General features: G+C 39.6%; 1 long non-coding RNA gene across 3 annotated transcripts in view; it reads left to right on the plus strand.

The window, feature by feature from the left end:
* Positions 1 to 13,216, plus strand: part of LOC129057836 (uncharacterized) — a 50,434-nt gene extending 37,218 nt beyond the window's left edge. For 2 of the 3 annotated variants that reach the window (XR_008522608.2, XR_008522609.2), the window contains exon 5: positions 12,991 to 13,216. This is a non-coding gene — a long non-coding RNA (uncharacterized LOC129057836). Of the gene's footprint in view, positions 1 to 1,615; positions 1,710 to 12,990 lie in introns of those variants that run through there. The other variant, XR_008522610.2, reaches the window with a different exon arrangement.
* Positions 13,217 to 17,242: the final 4,026 nt, after the last annotated feature.

Raw genomic sequence — 17,242 nt, forward strand, 5'->3', positions numbered from 1 at the left:
CACTTCTTTCATTAAATTCATTCCTAAGTATGTTATTATTTTCGATGCTATTATGATGGGATTGTTTTCTTAATTCCATTTTCAGATTGCTTACTGCAAGTTAGAAGAAATACAATTGATTTTTGTATATTGATCTTACATCCTGCAAACTTGCTGAACTCATTTATTAGGTCCAATAGTTTTTTAGTGAAATTTTTAGGACTTTCTATATACAATATCTTGTTATCTGAGAATAGATTTAGTTTTACTTCTTTTCCAATCTGCCCCGGCTAGAATCTCTAGTACAATGTTGAATAAAAGTGGCAAGAGTGGATATCCTTGCCTTGTTGCTAATCTTATGGTAAAATCATCTAGTCTTTTACCATTAAATACAATACTAGCTGTGGATATTTCTTTTGGTTTTTTTTTTTTTTTTTGAGGTGGAGTCTTGCTCTGTGGCCCAGGTTGGAGTGCAGTGGCACCATCTTGACTCACTGCAACCTCCGCCTCCCAGTTTCAAGCTATTCTTATGCCTCAGCCTCCCAAGTAGCTGGGATTACAGGGTGGGGGCCACCACATCTGGCTAATTTTTTTGTATTTTTCGTAGAGACGGGGTTTCGCTGTGTTGTCCAGGATGGTCTTGAACTCCTGACCTCATGTGATCCACCTGCCTCCACCTCCTAAAGTGCTGGGATTACAGGCATGAGCCATTGTCCCCAGCCAGCTGTGGATTTTTCACTGATGCCCTTTGTGATGTTAAGGAAGTTCCCTTCGGCTTGGTGCAGTGGCTCACACCTGTAATCCTAGCACTTGTGGAGGCCAAGGTAAAAAGATTGCTTGAGCCCAGGAGTTTGAGACCAACCTGGGCAACAAAGTGAGACCTTGTCTCTACAAATAATACAAAAGTTATCCGGGTGTGGTGGCATGTGCCTATGGTCCCAGCTACTCAGGAGGCTGAGGCAGGAGGATTGCTTGAGCCCAAGCAGTCAAGGCTGCAGCGAGTTATGATTGTGCCACTGCACTCCAGCTTGGATGACACAGTGAGACCCCAACTCAAAAAAAAAAAAAAAGGTTTTCTTCTATTCCCAGTTTATTAGGTTGTTTTTTTAATCATGAAATGGTGTTGAATTTGATAAATATTATTTCTGTATTTATTGAGATGACAATTTTTTTCCTCTTTATTCTATTTATATGGTATATTACATTGACTAATTTTCATATGTTGAACCAACCTTGTATTCCTGGGATAAATTCCACTTGGTCGTGGTATATAATCCTTTTTATATGCTGCTAAATACAGTTTTCTAGTTTTTACTGAAGATTTTTTCTCTTTATTTATAAGGGATATTGGAAAGTATATTATAGTTTTATATGTATAGGCCCAATGACATATTTTATACATACACTTTACATATACACATACAATTAAATATGTATTTATGCATTTTACATATGTATATGGGCACAACTGTATAATTGCTTTTAAATCTGTTAGGTGAAGAATTTAGAAGAAAAGAACGTGTTTAATGTTTTGTGGTTTTCTCTGAATTTCCTACTGAGAATTCAGAAAAATATTCAGATATATTTTCTTTTAGATTACTATGATTTAATTATTTCCACCTTTTTTATTTTAAAGAGACAGGGTCTCACTCTGTCATCCAGGCTGGAGAGCAGTAGCAGAATCCTAGCTCATGGCAGCCTCAAATTCCTGGGCTCAATTGATTCTCCCCTCAGCCTCCCAAAGTGCTAGGATTACAGGTATGAGCCACCATGCCTGGCCAATTATTTCCACCATTAACTCTGATCCCCAGAATTCATTTTAATGTTTTGTCAAAAGTAATGAATTTTTTTTCAAATTGCTAAGCAACTATCCCAGATAATTCTTCCTTTTCACTCTTTCATCATGTAATAAAGTATATGTAAAAAGGTGTGTGTCTCCATCATATTGTTGGTGGTACATATCTGATGTTTTCTTCCTTATTTCCTTTAAGGAACTGCTCCTTCATTTTCCACCAAATTCTGGTGTAGCTGCCAATCATTTTGCCACCACCAGGACTGGATGTAGGGATGCACATATGATAGTTTGGTCCAAGTGATAGGTATAGGACACAAGCAAGGCCAAGAACACTTCTCTGTGATTAAATGTATACTTTTTCAGAAAACAAGGAGTTCTCTTTAAGATTGTTAACTTGAACAGTGTCATTCTTATTTCCTGTAAAATAGTAGCTGTATTGGAGGTTTGATCAGATTGAGGTTCTATATTTTTTAGGTAGGCTTCTTCTGTTAGTTCATGATGGATGTAAATGGTGATATATCAGTTTTATCATTCCTTTGTCATATATTAGCTTGACTATTTCTTTAAAGAGAAACTTCCTTCCACCGATTGTGGTATAATTACAATGTGCAAATCAAGAATCAATTTAGGCTTTAATTTTATGAGGCAAACACCTAGGGAGAGTCTATCCATTGCTAGAAGCCAATTTTAGCCTAAAGGATGCCTGTCAAACATATAGAGACACTGCAGAATACCCAGTTTCACAGTGATCATGAGAACTGACATTCCACTTCCAATTTATTCATTCTAGAGCAGAATCAAAGTCACTGATTGGCCCTCAGTTGGCTTACATTACTGAATAATTAGGAGTTTCCAGAAAAAAGTATTAGATTGAGGATAAGGTGATGGTGAGCAATCTCCAAAACTTCTGTATTTATCTTTAGCTGACTACATCTAAAATGCCTAACTACCAGATCAACTTCTACAACCAGTAATTAGGAATCAAGTACTTTGGACCAGCTCTTCTGAGGACAACCTGAAAGGCTGGACAAATGCCTAAACCAAACCAAACTTTAAAAATTTTGCTTGAAGACATCAAAGATCAAATAAAATAAGACTTTTAGGGCAATATTTGAGAGAAGTGGAAAATCCAGAAAGGTAGGCTTGTCTCTTTTTTTGTTTGTTTTTTTTTTTTGAGATGGAGTGTCACTGTGTCGCCCAGGATGGAGTGCAGTGGTGCGATCTCGGCTCACTGCAAACTCGCCTCCCGGCTTCACGCCATTCTCCTGCCTCAGCCTCCCAAGTAGCTGGGACTACAGGCACCTGCCACCATGCCCTGCTAATGTTTTGGATTTTTAGTAGAGACATGTTAGCCAGGATGGTCTCCATCTCCTGACCTCGTGATCCGCCCGCATCAGCCTCCCAAAGTGCTGGGATTACAGGCTTGAGCCACCGCACCAGGCCAGCTTATCTCTTTTTACAGTGACTTTTCCCCCAGGGACATTTGCTAATTAGAGAAGAGAAGCCAATAGTCTGATCAGTACTTTCAATAACCTCATGGAGTTAGGATAGTAAAAGTTGAAGTCTAAGACCTGCAAGTAGCAGAGTAACTATGGTAAACCTATGAGCCCCAAAGTGCTGAGCCATGGAAACACTGGTGAACAGGAAATAGATTAGTTCTCACAGGAACTAGTTTTACATAGTCCCAATCTGCAGAATGTGATTGTTTATTCATAATTGCTAGCGTCTCACAGCTTGCCTGAAGGTAAATAAATACACTATGCAGTAAGGTGATTTGTTTGTTTTTTTTTTTTTTTTTTGAGACGGAGTCGTGTTCTGTTGTCCGGGCTGGAGTGCAGTGCCGCAATCTTGGCTCACTGCAACCTCCAGCTCCTGGGTTCAAGCGATTCTCCTGCCTCAGCTTCCCGAGTAGCTGGGATTACTCGCATGCCACCATGCCCAGCTAATTTTTGTATTTTTAGTAGAGATGGGGTTTCGCTATGTTGGCCAGGCTGGTCTCCAGCTCCTGACCTCAAGTGATCCGCCTGCCTCACCTCCCAAAGTGCTGGGATTACAGGCCTGAGCCACCGCGCCCAGCCACAGTATGGTGGTATTATCCTAGCCATCAAATTATTTTTATAAACATTTTCAGATACAATGTCCAGTATACAATAAAAGATAACCGGGTACCCAAGGAGACATGACAATACAATTGAGAACCAGCAGAAACAATAAACAACAGAAACAGACTCTCAAGGTTTATTAGAGTTATCAGAAATAGACTTTTTTTATTTTTTATTTTTTGAGACAGAGTCTTGCTTGGTTCACTGCAACGTCCACCTCCCAGGCTCAAGTGATTCTTGTGCCTCAGCTTCCCGAATAACTGGGATTACAGGTGTGCACCACCATGCCTGGCTAATTTTCAAATTTTTAGTAGAGATGGGGTTTTGCCATATTGGCCAGGCTGATCTCGAGCTCCTGGCCTCAAGTGATCGGCCTGCCTTGGCCTCCCAAAGTGCTGGGATTACAGTCATGAGCCACAATGCCCTGCCAGAAGTGGATTTTAGAATAAGTACGTTTAGCATGCTCAAGAAGGTAAAAAGACACGATTGGTAGCTTTGGGAGCTATAGAAAATAAAAGACTTGAAAATCTTACCAAATATAATCCTATAAATGAGAAGCGAATAATTAAAATTAAAACTTAGATTCCACATATTACGTAAAAGAAACTATTGAGAATGAAGCACAAAAAGACAAAAGGATGGAAAATATAGGGCAAATGGTTAAGAGTGATAAAGGATAACATAGGTATAGATGAAGTCCCAGAAGAAGAGGAGAGAGACTGAGGGTTATATCTGAATAGATAATAGCTGAGAATTGTCCCAAAACTGATGAAAAATAAGTTAAAAATTCAAGAATCTCTAAAAGCTCTAAACAGGATAAACCAAAAAAAAACTACCCTTAGGCCCATCACAGTAAAATTTATAAACACATAAGTAGAAAATATTAAAAATCAAGTGGGATGAGGAGAAGCAGCCAGAGGGGGAAAAATAGATTACCTTCAAAGGAGCAATAATTACACTAAGAGCCAACAGCTAACCTCTCAGCAGAAACAGTAGAATCCCGAAGACAATGGTAATGAAGGCAGTTAAAAAAATAATAATGACCAAGTAGAAATCTGTATGCAAAGTATTCTTCAAGAATGAAGGGGAAATAAAGACATTTTCAGACAAATAAAAACTGGGAGAATTAGTAACTTGCACATCTACATTAAAGGGAATACCACAGAAGTTTTTTGTTGTTGTTGTTGTTTTAAGAGAGGGTCTCACTGTGTCTTCCAGGCTGGAGTGCAGTTGTGTGATCATAGCTCACTGCAGCTTCCATCTCCTGGGTTCAAGTGATCCTCCTGCCTCAGCTGCCTTTGCAGCTGGGACTACAGGCACTTACCACCGAGCCTGACTGATTTTTAAGTTTTTTGTAGAGACAGAATCTTACTATGTTGCCCAGGCTGGTCTCAGACCCCTGGCCCCAAGCGATTCTCCTGCCTTGGCTCCCAAACTGCTGGAATTACCAAAGGCATGAGCCCCTGTGCCTGTCCCAGGATATTCTGTAGGTAGAAAAAGAATGATCCCAATTGGAGTGAAAGCAGTAAAATTAAAACATTTGGATGAATCTAGATGAGTATTTCCTACAGAAACAGTAATAATAATGACATTCAGTCTTTAAAATATGGAAAAATACAGAACAATAGTATATTAGGAGAAAGATAAATATTGTTAAACTATATTTTCAAAGGTTCTAACACTTTCTGGAAAAAGGGTAAACATATTAATAAACATCAGATTTTGTTAAATCACAAATGCCTGTTATAATAATTATGGTAACCACTAAAAACATAATAAAATAGCAAATACTTTTTTAGTTAGTCATGGGTCAAGAATAGGGAGATTAGGTTTATCTAATAACTAGAAATATGATTAAGCAAGAGAAATTTTAATGAAAAATACATATTTCAGAAGACACGAACTCATTTTAGGTAATCAAAATCTTGAATAACTGGCACTTATTTAGCATTCTACTTTTCATTTATGGCTATTTCACCTTATCATTATAATTTCTGAGAAGTCAACTGTTTCCCAAAAGATTTGTTTAAAAATATCTAACTTCATGCGTTTTATTCGCAACCAAAAATAAAATGGAATTAAACATGTGCAAAGTAACTGAATGCCAAGTAACCAGTTATGCAGTAACTGAATGCCAAGTAACCAGTTATGCAGCTCATTTACACTGAATTAGTAATTTCTTCAAACAGTCTGCAATTTATGTTAATTAAAGAAAGATTATCTCATGTTATACATTTACATAATGACATAAATGTCCCATTCTTCTTTGTAAATGTTACTATTGTCTTAAGTTTTCATTTTTTCCACTATTAGCCTCTTAGAGTAATCCATCTAACGTCATTTTCATTATACATTTGCTGGCACTGTAGTTGGGAGAATATTCAACTTAAAAATTAAATAAGTACTAAAAACACATAGGATTCCCTTGGCTTCAACAATATGTGTGATATTCTGCATAAAATTACAGTCATCCTTCGGTATTCATAGGGAATGGGTTCCAGGACCTCCCACAGATACCAAAATCTGCGGATGCTCAAGTCCCTTATGTAAAATGGTGTAGTATTTGGAATAACCTATGCACATCCTCTCATATACTTTAAATCATCTCTAAATTACATATAATACCTAATTCAATGTAAACACCATGTAAATGGTTGTTATACTATGTTGTTTAGGAAATAATGACAAGAAATAAAGTCTGTACATGGTCAGCACAGATGCAATTAAAATAAAAATTTCCATCCACAGTTGGTTGAATTCACACATTCAGAACCTAGAGACATGGAGGGCAGACTGTATGTATTAAAGATTAGACAACCACCGTGATATATTTATTTATTTATTTATTTATTATTATTATTATTATACTTTAAGTTTTAGGGTACATGTGCACAATGTGCAGGTTAGTTACATATGTATACATGCGCCATGCTGGTGTGCTGCACCCATTAACTCATCATTTAGCATTAGGTATATCTCCTAATGCTATCCCTCCCTCCTCCCCCTCCCCCACAACAGTCCCCAGAGTGTGATGTTCCCCTTCCTGTGTCCATGTGTTCTCATTGTTCATTTCCCATCTATGAGTGAGAACATGCGGTGTTTGGTTTTTTGTCCTTGAGATAGTTTACTGAGAATGATGATTTCCAATTTCATCCATGTCCCTACAAAGGACATGAACTCATCATTTTTTATGGCTGCATAGTATTCCATGGTGTATATGTGCCACATTTTCTTAATCCAGTCTATCATTGTTGGACATTTGGGTTGGTTCCAAGTCTTTGCTATTGTGAATAGTGCTGCAATAAACATACGTGTGCATGTGTCTTTATAGCAGCATGATTTATAGTCCTTTGGGTATATACCCAGTAATGGGATGGCTGGGTCGAATGGAATTTCTAGTTCTAGATCCCTGAGGAATCGCCACACTGACTTCCACAAGGGTTGAACTAGTTTACAGTCCCACCAACAGTGTAAAAGTGTTCCTATTTCTCCGCATCCTCTCCAGCACCTGTTGTTTCCTGACTTTTTAATGATTGCCATTCTAACTGGTGTGAGATGGTATCTCATTGTGGTTTTGATTTGCATTTCTCTGATGGCCAGTGATGGAGAGCATTTTTTCATGTGTTTTTTGGCTGCATAAATGTCTTCTTTTGAGAAGTGTCTATTCATGTCCTTTGCCCACTTTTTGATGGGGTTGTTTGTTTTTTTCTTGTAAATTTGTTGGAGTTCAATGTAGATTCTGGATATTAGCCCTTTGTCAGATGAGTAGGTTGCGAAAATGTTCTCCCATTTTGTAGGTTGCCTGTTCACTCTGACGGTAGTTTCTTTTGCTGTGCAGAAGCTCTTGAGTTTAATGAGATCCCATTTGTCAATTTTGGCTTTTGTTGCCATTGCTTTTGGTGTTTTAGACATGAAGTCCTTGCCCATGCCTATGTCCTGAATGGTAATGCCTAGGTTTTCTTCTAGGGTTTTTATGGTTTTAGGTCTAACATTTAAGTCTTTAATCCATCTTGAATTAATTTTTGTATAAGGTGTAAGGAAGGGATCCAGTTTCAGCTTTCTACATATGGCTAGCCAGTTTTCCCAGCATCATTTATTAAGTAGGGAATCCTTTCCCCATTGCTTGTTTTTCTCAGGTTTGTCAAAGATCAGATAGTTGTAGATATGCGGCGTATTTCTGAGGGCTCTGTTCTGTTCCATTGATCTATATCTGTTTTGGTACCAGTACCATGCTGTTTTGGTTACTGTAGCCTTGTAGTATAGTTTGAAGTCAGGTAGTGTGATGCCTCCAGCTTTGTTCTTTTGGCTTAGGATTGACTTGGTGATGTGGGCTCTTTTTTGGTTCCATATGAACTTTAAAGTAGGTTTTTCCAATTCTGTGAAGAAAGTCATTGGTAGCTTGATGGGGATGGCATTGAATCTATAAATTACCTTGGGCAGTATGGCCATTTTCACGATATTGATTCTTCCTACCCATGAGCATGGAATGTTCTTCCATTTGTTTGTATCCTCTTTTATTTCCTTGAGCAGTGGTTTGTAGTTCTGGAAGAGGTCCTTCACATCCCTTGTAAGTTGGATTCCTGAGTACTTTATTCTCTTTGAAGCAATTGTGAATGGGAGTTCACTCATGATTTGGCTCTCTGTTTGTCTGTTATTGGTGTATAAGAATGCTTGTGATTTTTGTACATTGATTTTGTATCCTGAGAATTTGCTGAAGTTGCTTATCAGCTTAAGGAGATTTTGGGCTGAGGCAATGGGGTTTTCTAGATATACAATCACGTCATCTGCAAACAGGGACAATTTGACTTCCTCTTTTCCTAATTGAATACCCTTTATTTCCTTCTCCTGCCTAATTGCCCTGGCCAGAACTTCCCACACTATGTTGAATAGGAGTGGTGAGAGAGGGCATCCCTGTCTTGTGCCAGTTTTCAAAGGGAATGCTTCCAGTTTTTGCCCATTCAGTATGATATTGGCTGTGGGTTTGTCATAGATAGCTCTTATTATTTTGAGATACGTCCCATCAATACCTAATTTATTGAGAGATTTTAGCATGAAGCATTGTTGAATTTTGTCAAAGGCCTTTTCTGCATCTATTGAGATAATCATGTGGTTTTTGTCTTTGGTTCTGTTTATATGCTGGATTACACTTATTGATTTGTGTATATTGAACCAGCCTTGCATCCCAGGGATGAAGCCCACTTGATCATGGTGGATAAGCTTTTTGATATGCTGCTGGATTCGGTTTGCCAGTATTTTATTGAGGATTTTTGCATCAATGTTCATCAAGGATATTGGTCTAAAATTCTCTTTTTTGGTTGTGTCTCTGCCCGGCTTTGGTATCAGGATGATGCTGGCCTCATAAAATGAGTTAGGGAGGATTCCCTCTTTTTCTATTGGTTGGAATAGTTTCAGAAGGAATGGTACCAGTTCCTCCTTGTACCTCTGGTAGAATTCGGCTGTGAATCCATCTGGTCCTGGACTCTTTTTGGTTGGTAAGCTATTGATTATTGCCACAATTTCAGATTCTGTTATTGGTCTATTCAGAGATTCAACTTCTTCCTGGTTTAGTCTTGGGAGGGTGTATGTGTTGAGGAATTTATCCATTTCTTCTAGATTTTCTAGTTTATTTGCGTAGAGGTGTTTGTAGTATTCTCTGATGGTGGTTTGTATTTCTGTGAGATCGGTGGTGATATCCCCTTTATCATTTCTTATTGCATCTATTTGATTCTTCTCTCTTTTTTTCTTTATTAGTCTTGCTAGCGGTCTATCAATTTTGTTGATCCTTTCAAAAAACCAGCTCCTGGATTCATTAATTTTTTGAAGGGTTTTTTGTGTCTCTATTTCCTTCAGTTCTGCTCTGATTTTAGTTATTTCTTGCCTTCTGCTAGCTTTTGAATGTGTTTGCTCTTGCTTTTCTAGTTCTTTTAATTGTGATGTTAGGGTGTCAATTTTGGATCTTTCCTGCTTTCTCTTGTGGGCATTTAGTGCTATAAATTTCCCTCTACACACTGCTTTGAATGTGTCCCAGAGATTCTGGTATGTTGTGTCTTGGTTCTCGTTGGTTTCAAAGAACATCTTTATTTCTGCTTTCATTTCGTTATGTACCCAGTAGTCATTCAGGAGCAGGTTGTTCAGTTTCCATGTAGTTGAGTGGTTTTGAGTGAGTTTCTTAATCCTGAGTTCTAGTTTGATTGCACTGTGGTCTGAGAGACAGTTTGTTATAATTTCTGTTCTTTTACATTTGCTGAGGAGTGCTTTACTTCCAAGTATGTGGTCAATTTTGGAATAGGTGTGGTGTGGTGCTGAAAAAAATGTATATTCTGTTGATTTGGGGTGGAGAGTTCTGTAGATGTCTATTAGGTCTGCTTGGTGCAGAGCTGAGTTCAATTCCTGGGTATCCTTGTTAACTTTCTGTCTCGTTGATCTGTCTAATGTTGACAGTAGGGTGTTAAAGTCTCCCATTATTATTGTGTGGGAGTCTAAGTCTCTTTGTAGGTTACTCAGGACTTGCTTTATGAATCTGGGTGCTCCTGTATTGGGTGCATATATATTTAGGATAGTTAGCTCTTCTTGTTGAATTGATCCCTTTACCATTATGTAATGGCCTTCTTTGTCTCTTTTGATCTTTGTTGGTTTAAAGTCTGTTTTATCAGAGACTAGGATTGCAACCCCTGCCTTTTTTTGTTTTCCATTTGCTTGGTAGATCTTCCTCCATCCTTTTATTTTGAGCCCATGTGTGTCTCTGCACGTAAGATGGGTTTCCTCAATACAGCACACTGGCGAGTCTTGACTCTTTATCCAATTTGCCAGTCTGTGTCTTTTAATTGGAGCATTTAGCCCATTTACATTTAAAGGTTATATTGTTATGTGTGAATTTGATCCTGTCATTATGATGTTAGCTGGTTATTTTGCTCGTTAGTTGATGCAGTTTCTTCCTAGCCTTGATGGTGTTTACATTTTGGCAGGATTTTGCAGTGGCTGGTACCAGTTGTGCCTTTCCATGTTTAGTGCTTCCTTCAGGAGCTCTTTTAGGGCAGGCCTGGTGGTGACAAAATCTCTCAGCATTTGCTTGTCTGTAAAGTATTTTATTTCTCCTTCACTTATGAAGCTTAGTTTGGCTGGATATGAAATTCTGGGTTGAAAATTCTTTTCTTTAAGAATGTTGAATATTGGCCCCCACTCTCTTCTGGCTTGTAGAGTTTCTGCTGAGAGATCTGCTGTTAGTCTGATGGGCTTCCCTTTGTGGGTAACCCGACCTTTCTCTCTGGCTGCCCTTAACATTTTTTCCTTCATTTCAACTTTGGTGAATCTGACAGTGATGTGTCTTGGAGTTGTTCTTCTCGAGGAGTATCTTTGTGGTGTTCTCTGTATTTCCTGAATCTGAATGTTGGCCTGCCTTGCTAGATTGGGGAAGTTCTCCTGGATAATATGCTGCAGAATGTTTTCCAACTTGGTTCCATTCTCCCCGTCACTTTCAGGTACACCAATCAGACGCAGATTTGGTCTTTTCACATAGTCCCATATTTCTTGGAGGCTTTGTTCGTTTCTTTTTATTCTTTTTTCTCTAAACTTCCCTTCTCACTTCATTTCATTTGTTTCGTCTTCCATCACTGATACCCTTTCTTCCAGTTGGTCACATCAGCTCCTGAGCCTTCTGCATTCTTCACGTAGTTCTCAAGCCTTGGCTTTCAGCACTATCAGCTCCTTTAAGCACTTCTCTGTATTGGTTATTCTAGTTATACATTCGTCTAAAGTTTTTTCAAAGTTTTCAACTTCTTTGCCTTTGGTTTGAATTTCCTCCTGTAGCTCGGAGTAGTTTGATCGTCTGAAGCCTTCTTCTCTCAACTCATCAAAGTCATTCTCCATCCAGCTTTGTTCTGTTGCTGGTGAGGAGCTGCATTCCTTTGGAGGAGGAGAGGCGCTCTGCTTTTTAGAGTTTCCAGTTTTTCTGCTCTGTTTTTTCCCCATGTTTATGGTTTTATCTACTTTTGGTCTTGATGATGGTGATGTACAGATGGGTTTTTGGTGTGGATGTCCTTTCTCTTTGTTAGTTTTCCCTCTAACAGACAGGACCCTCAGCTGCAGGTCTGTTGGAGTTTGCTAGAGGTCCACTCCAGACCCTGTTTGCCTGGGTACCAGCAGCGGTGGCTGCAGAACAGCGGATTTTCGTGAGCCGCAAATGCTGCTGTCTGATCGTTCCTCTGGAAGTTTTGTCTCAGAGGAGTACCCGGCCGTGTGAGGTGCCCCTACTGGGGGGGTGCCTCCCAGTTAGGCTGCTCGGGGGTCAGGGGTCAGGGACCCACTTGAGGAGGCAGTCTGCCCGTTCTCAGATCTCCAGCTGCATGCTGGGATAACCACTGCTCTCTTCAAAGCTGTCAGACAGGGACATTTAAGTCTGCAGAGGTTGCTGCTGTCTTTTTGTTTGTCTGTGCTCTGCCCCCAGAGGTGGAGCCTACAGAGGCAGGCAGGCCTCCTTGAGCTGTGGTGGGCTCCACCCAGTTCGAGCTTCCCGGCTGCTTTGTTTACCTAAGCAAGCCTGGGCAATGGCAGGCGCCCCTCCCCCAACCTCACTGCTGCCTTGCAGTTTGATCTCAGACTGCTGTGCTAGCAATTAGTGAGACTACATGGGCGTAGGACCCTCCAAGCCAGGTGCGGGATATAATCTCCTGGTGCGCCGTTTCCTAAGCCCGTTGGAAAAGCGCAGTATTGGGGTGGGAATGACCCGATTTTCCAGGTGCTGTCTGTCACCCCTTTCCTTGACCAGGAAAGGGAACTCCCTGACCCCTTGCGCTTCCTGAGTGAGGCAATGCCTAGCCCTGCTTCGGCTGGCACACGGTGCACTGCACCCACTGTCCTGCGCCCACTGCCTGGCACTCCCTAGTGAGATGAACCCGGTACCTCAGATGGAAATGCAGAAATCACCCGTCTTCTGCATCGCTCACGCTGGGAGCTGTAGACTGGAGCTGTTCCTATTTGGCCATCTTGGCTCCTCCTCTGATATATTTAGTTTTAAAATATAAATAGGGTGTTACGCTTTCTAAAGTTTTATATCTTTTTAATGTAATTCTGTTTTTATAAAATCTTCTCAATAAAATTTTTTTTTTTTTTTGACAGGGCATCACTTTGTCACCCAGTGTGGAATGCAATGGCGCAATCTTGGCTCACTGCAACCTCTGCCTCCTGGGCTTAAGTTATCCTCCCACCTCAGCCTTCTGAGTAGCTGGGAGTACAAGGGGCTGCCACTGTCCCTGGCTAATTTTTTGTATTTTTAGTACAGATGGAGTCTCACCATGTTGCCCAGGCTGGAATAGTAATCTTAATAGTAAAATATTTGTGAAGTATGTTGCATTCTTTTTTCCCTATATTGCAGAGAGTAAACATTGACTTGTGTATTAATCAGTGTTTTCCAAAGAAACAGAACCAACAGGATATATATAGATTGAAAGGTAGATATACAGGTTGAATATCCCTTACTTGAAATGCTTGGGAACACAAGTGTCACAGATTTTTTCTGATTTTGGAACATTTACATATACATAATGTGATATCTTGGGGATGAAACCCAAGTCTAAACATAAAATTCATTTATGTTTCATAAAGACCTTATACACATCACCTAAAGGTAATTTTCTACAATATTTTAAATAATTTTGTGTAATATTTTGACTGTGTTTTGACTGTGACTTGTCACATGAGGTCAGGTGTGAATTTTCCACTTGTGGTGTCATGTGAACACTCAAAAAATGTCAGATTTTGGAACATTTTGGATTTCAGATTTTCAGATTAGGGATGCTTAACCTGTATTAGAGGAGATTTATTTGGGGAATTGGCTCATGCAATTATGGAGGTGGAGAAGCCCCACAATCTGCCATGTGCAAGCTGGAGAACCAGGGAAGCCAGTGGTGTAATTCCGTCTGAGTTTAAATGAAAACCAGGAGCTCCAAGAGAAGATGGATGTCCCAGCTCAAGAAGAGAGAGCAAATGTGACCTTCCGCCACCGTTGTGTTCCACTTGGCCCTAAGTGGTTTGGATAATACCTCACCACACCGGGCAAGGCAGATCTTCCTTATTCAGCCTATAGATTCAAATTCTGGAACCACCCTCACAGACACATCTAGAAATAAATAATAATGTTGTTTTTTGAGACAGAGTCCCACTCTGTCGCCCAGACTGGAGTGCAGTGGTGTGATCTCAGCTCACTGCAACCTCTGCCTCCCAGGTTCAAGCGATTCTCTTGCCTCAGCCTCCCAATTACAGGCCTGAGCCTCCCTGCCTCAGCTGGGATTACAGGCACATGCCACCACGCCCGACTAATTTTTTTGTATATTTAGTAGAGACGGGTTTTTGCCATGTTGGCCAAGCTGGTCTCAAACTCCTGACCTTAGGTGATCCACCTGCCTCTGCCTCCCAAAGTGCTGGGATTACAGGCAGGAGCCACCATGCCTGGCCGCAGAATAATGTTTTATGAGCTATCTGGATATCACTTAACTCAGTCAAGTTGACACATAACACAGCTTGGTTATTTTCATTTGTTCTGAATCCGTGTCTAGCCAGTTAATTTTATGCATATAGTTGGAGGCCTCAATCATTAGCTAGGATGATCTGAGGGAAATGGGACATTTTACTGATAGTCTAGACTGCGTACATTCACCAAATATTTGTCAACTCTCTGAAATAAGTAGACCTAAATTTCAGTTTGATCTTGATTTCGGTTTGACTTGCTTTTGTCAACTCAATTTACTTCTCTAGGCTTTTTAGTTTTCCTCTTTGCAAATTGTCCTTGCCTATAATGAGTAATTTGGTCTCTTGTTGAAAAGGATTTCGGCAAATCCAAAGCATTATTATTCTTCTTCATTGGAATACTCATATCTAAAAGTTTTGGCTGAAAAAGAGCCCAAGTGTTTCCCTGAGCATATTAAGAGCCTCCCCACAAATTGAGGCCTCAACATAAAGCATATGCAGAGCCCAGCAGCCTCTCAAAATAGTTGAGTGAGCCTGTGAAGTTTGTCATCTTATTGTTCATTGTTTCCTGAGCGTGTCTGTAAGAGGCTGCTTTTCCAGCATTCCCTGCTAACATTTCTTTCTGCTGTCATGGCATCTTTCCACCCAACGTTTTGTTTATTGTGAGTCAGAAAAGCATCTACAATAGAGAACTTAGTTTATCCCACTAGAAACTTCAGGCCAAGAGATGAAGTGCCAAGGAAATTCTGGAATGAGCAAAGCCTAGACATGAGTAGCTGCTAAATGACATCAATGTATATTTTATTATGTCCAAAGACTTAGGTGATTTCTACCTGTGCAATCAAGGAGTCAGGCTCTGCACAAGAGTGAAACTTGCAGAACCAAGAAGTAAACTAAATGCTAAAAATAGATTAATTCAAATAATACCACTAGATTAGGAATATATGTAAATCACTAAAATTTGAGTTTTGTAGTCACTGTCAAAAGAATTTTTAATAGTAAAAACTGTTGAATTTTTCTCGATGAAAAAGAGAGGGCCAATTCAATAAAGGTCACTGCAACAGCACTGTAAATAAAAGAAATAAAGAAAAAAGCACTACAGGCATTAGGTCTGGGAAAAGGTCAAATCTGTCCTAGGAGCGTGTAGGGCATTAAAAAAAAAAAAGAATTCCAAAAGTGAGATTTTCGAAAGTGCCAGGATAAGAAATATTGTACATACATTTGAAGGATTAGGTCACAAAAGTGTTCTAATAGTGAGAATGGAGAAGAAAAAAGGGTTTGAGGAAATAGAAAACAGAATCAATGGACAGTATATAAAAAGAGAAAGGCTGGGTATGGTAGTTCATGCCTGTAATTCCAGCACTTTGGGAGGCCAAGGTGGGAGTATCACTTGAACCCAGGAGTTTGAGACCAGCCTGGGAAACATAGTGAGACTTTGCCTGTAAATTTTTTTTTAAAATTAGCCAGGCATGGCGGCATGTGCCTGTAGTCCCAGCTACTTGGAAAGCTGAGGTGGGAGGATTACTTGAGCCAGAGGCTGCAGTGACCGTGATCACACTACTGCATTCCAGCCTAGGCGATAGGGTGAGATCCTGTCTCAAATTAAATAAATAAGTAAATAATAAAAAGAGAAAGATATGAAGAGAGAAAGGACAAAAAAAAGAGATTTAAACACACATAAGTATACTGATGAGAAGTGTACATTCTTAGTGATTTTGCAGTGCTTTGGCTGCTGTGATTTACAAGATGCCTTGAACAATGATCACATCCTGGAATTTCACCTTCTATAATGTCTGTTTATGGAAGAAGGAGTTTGCTAAGTAAGCATGCGGGGTCCGCTTGGAGCATACTAACAAAGATATCATGATTTCTCAAAGTTAAAGTCCTTGAAAGATTAAGCCATAGCTGGGAGACATTTCTGTCTGCCAGAAACAAAGATGATGGGCTCCCCTGCTGGGATTACTATCCTAATTATCAGAGAACTATTGTTTCTTTCTGCTCCTGGGCATCAAATATGCTGACCCCCCTCAACTTCAAATAACCTCCCACCAATACTGAGAGCATTCTCTGGCTCCTACTTGCCTTCTCCAAAACCAAAGGCACTTGGCTGTCATCCAGTTCTTAGTATTACAGTCCTTGGCACATTTCCATCAGCACTGAACTTTAAAACACACACGTGTGCACACACACACACACAGGCAATTCAAAAGTTCACAATTTTTTTGCATTAAAAAAAGAGAAGTCCTCAGTATTTTTTTAAATGATCTCTTACCACTGAGATATCTTATAGGAAAAGCCTTCTTATGATGGATTTTTTAAAAATGGAAATTTTAAAGTAGTATCTTTGTGAGAGATCAAAAAACAACTCACTTTCAAGCAAACCGTGTTACTACAGAATTTGAGACTATAAGCACTACTGTCAGCCAAATTTCTTCTGAAATAGACCTTTATCTTAAAATTCTATAAAATTTAAAATAATTTTAATAAATTTATCAAGGGGTACATATACTTATTTGCCTTGGCTTTAAATGGGACCTACCTTCCTCTTTCTTCTTTCAAGCTAAATAACCTCCTTAATGAAAAAGAGATATGATTCTAGATATTTGTCTCTTGGGAACAGAATTGCATCTACAGTTGGGATATTTGCATTTTATACTTCTGATACTTTATTTACCACCCACTTTGTTTTTCCTCCTCTTATTACAGCTGTGTTCCCTCCACACCCAAATATGGCCTGAGTCCTGATTCACAAGAATAAACTAACTTCATTACGGCTGTTGTCTGGCCAACTCTTTCCTCCACCAGGCTCTTTCCTTTCCAGGGACCCTGGGTCATGGCTGAAGCAGTGAGGAATAGTAAAAAGAGTGCTGGAAATCTGGAGCCTCAGATTTTAGTCTACTGATGA

Source organism: Pongo abelii, chromosome 11, assembly GCF_028885655.2.
Source record: "Pongo abelii isolate AG06213 chromosome 11, NHGRI_mPonAbe1-v2.0_pri, whole genome shotgun sequence".
Classification (NCBI taxonomy): Eukaryota; Metazoa; Chordata; class Mammalia; order Primates; family Hominidae; genus Pongo; species Pongo abelii.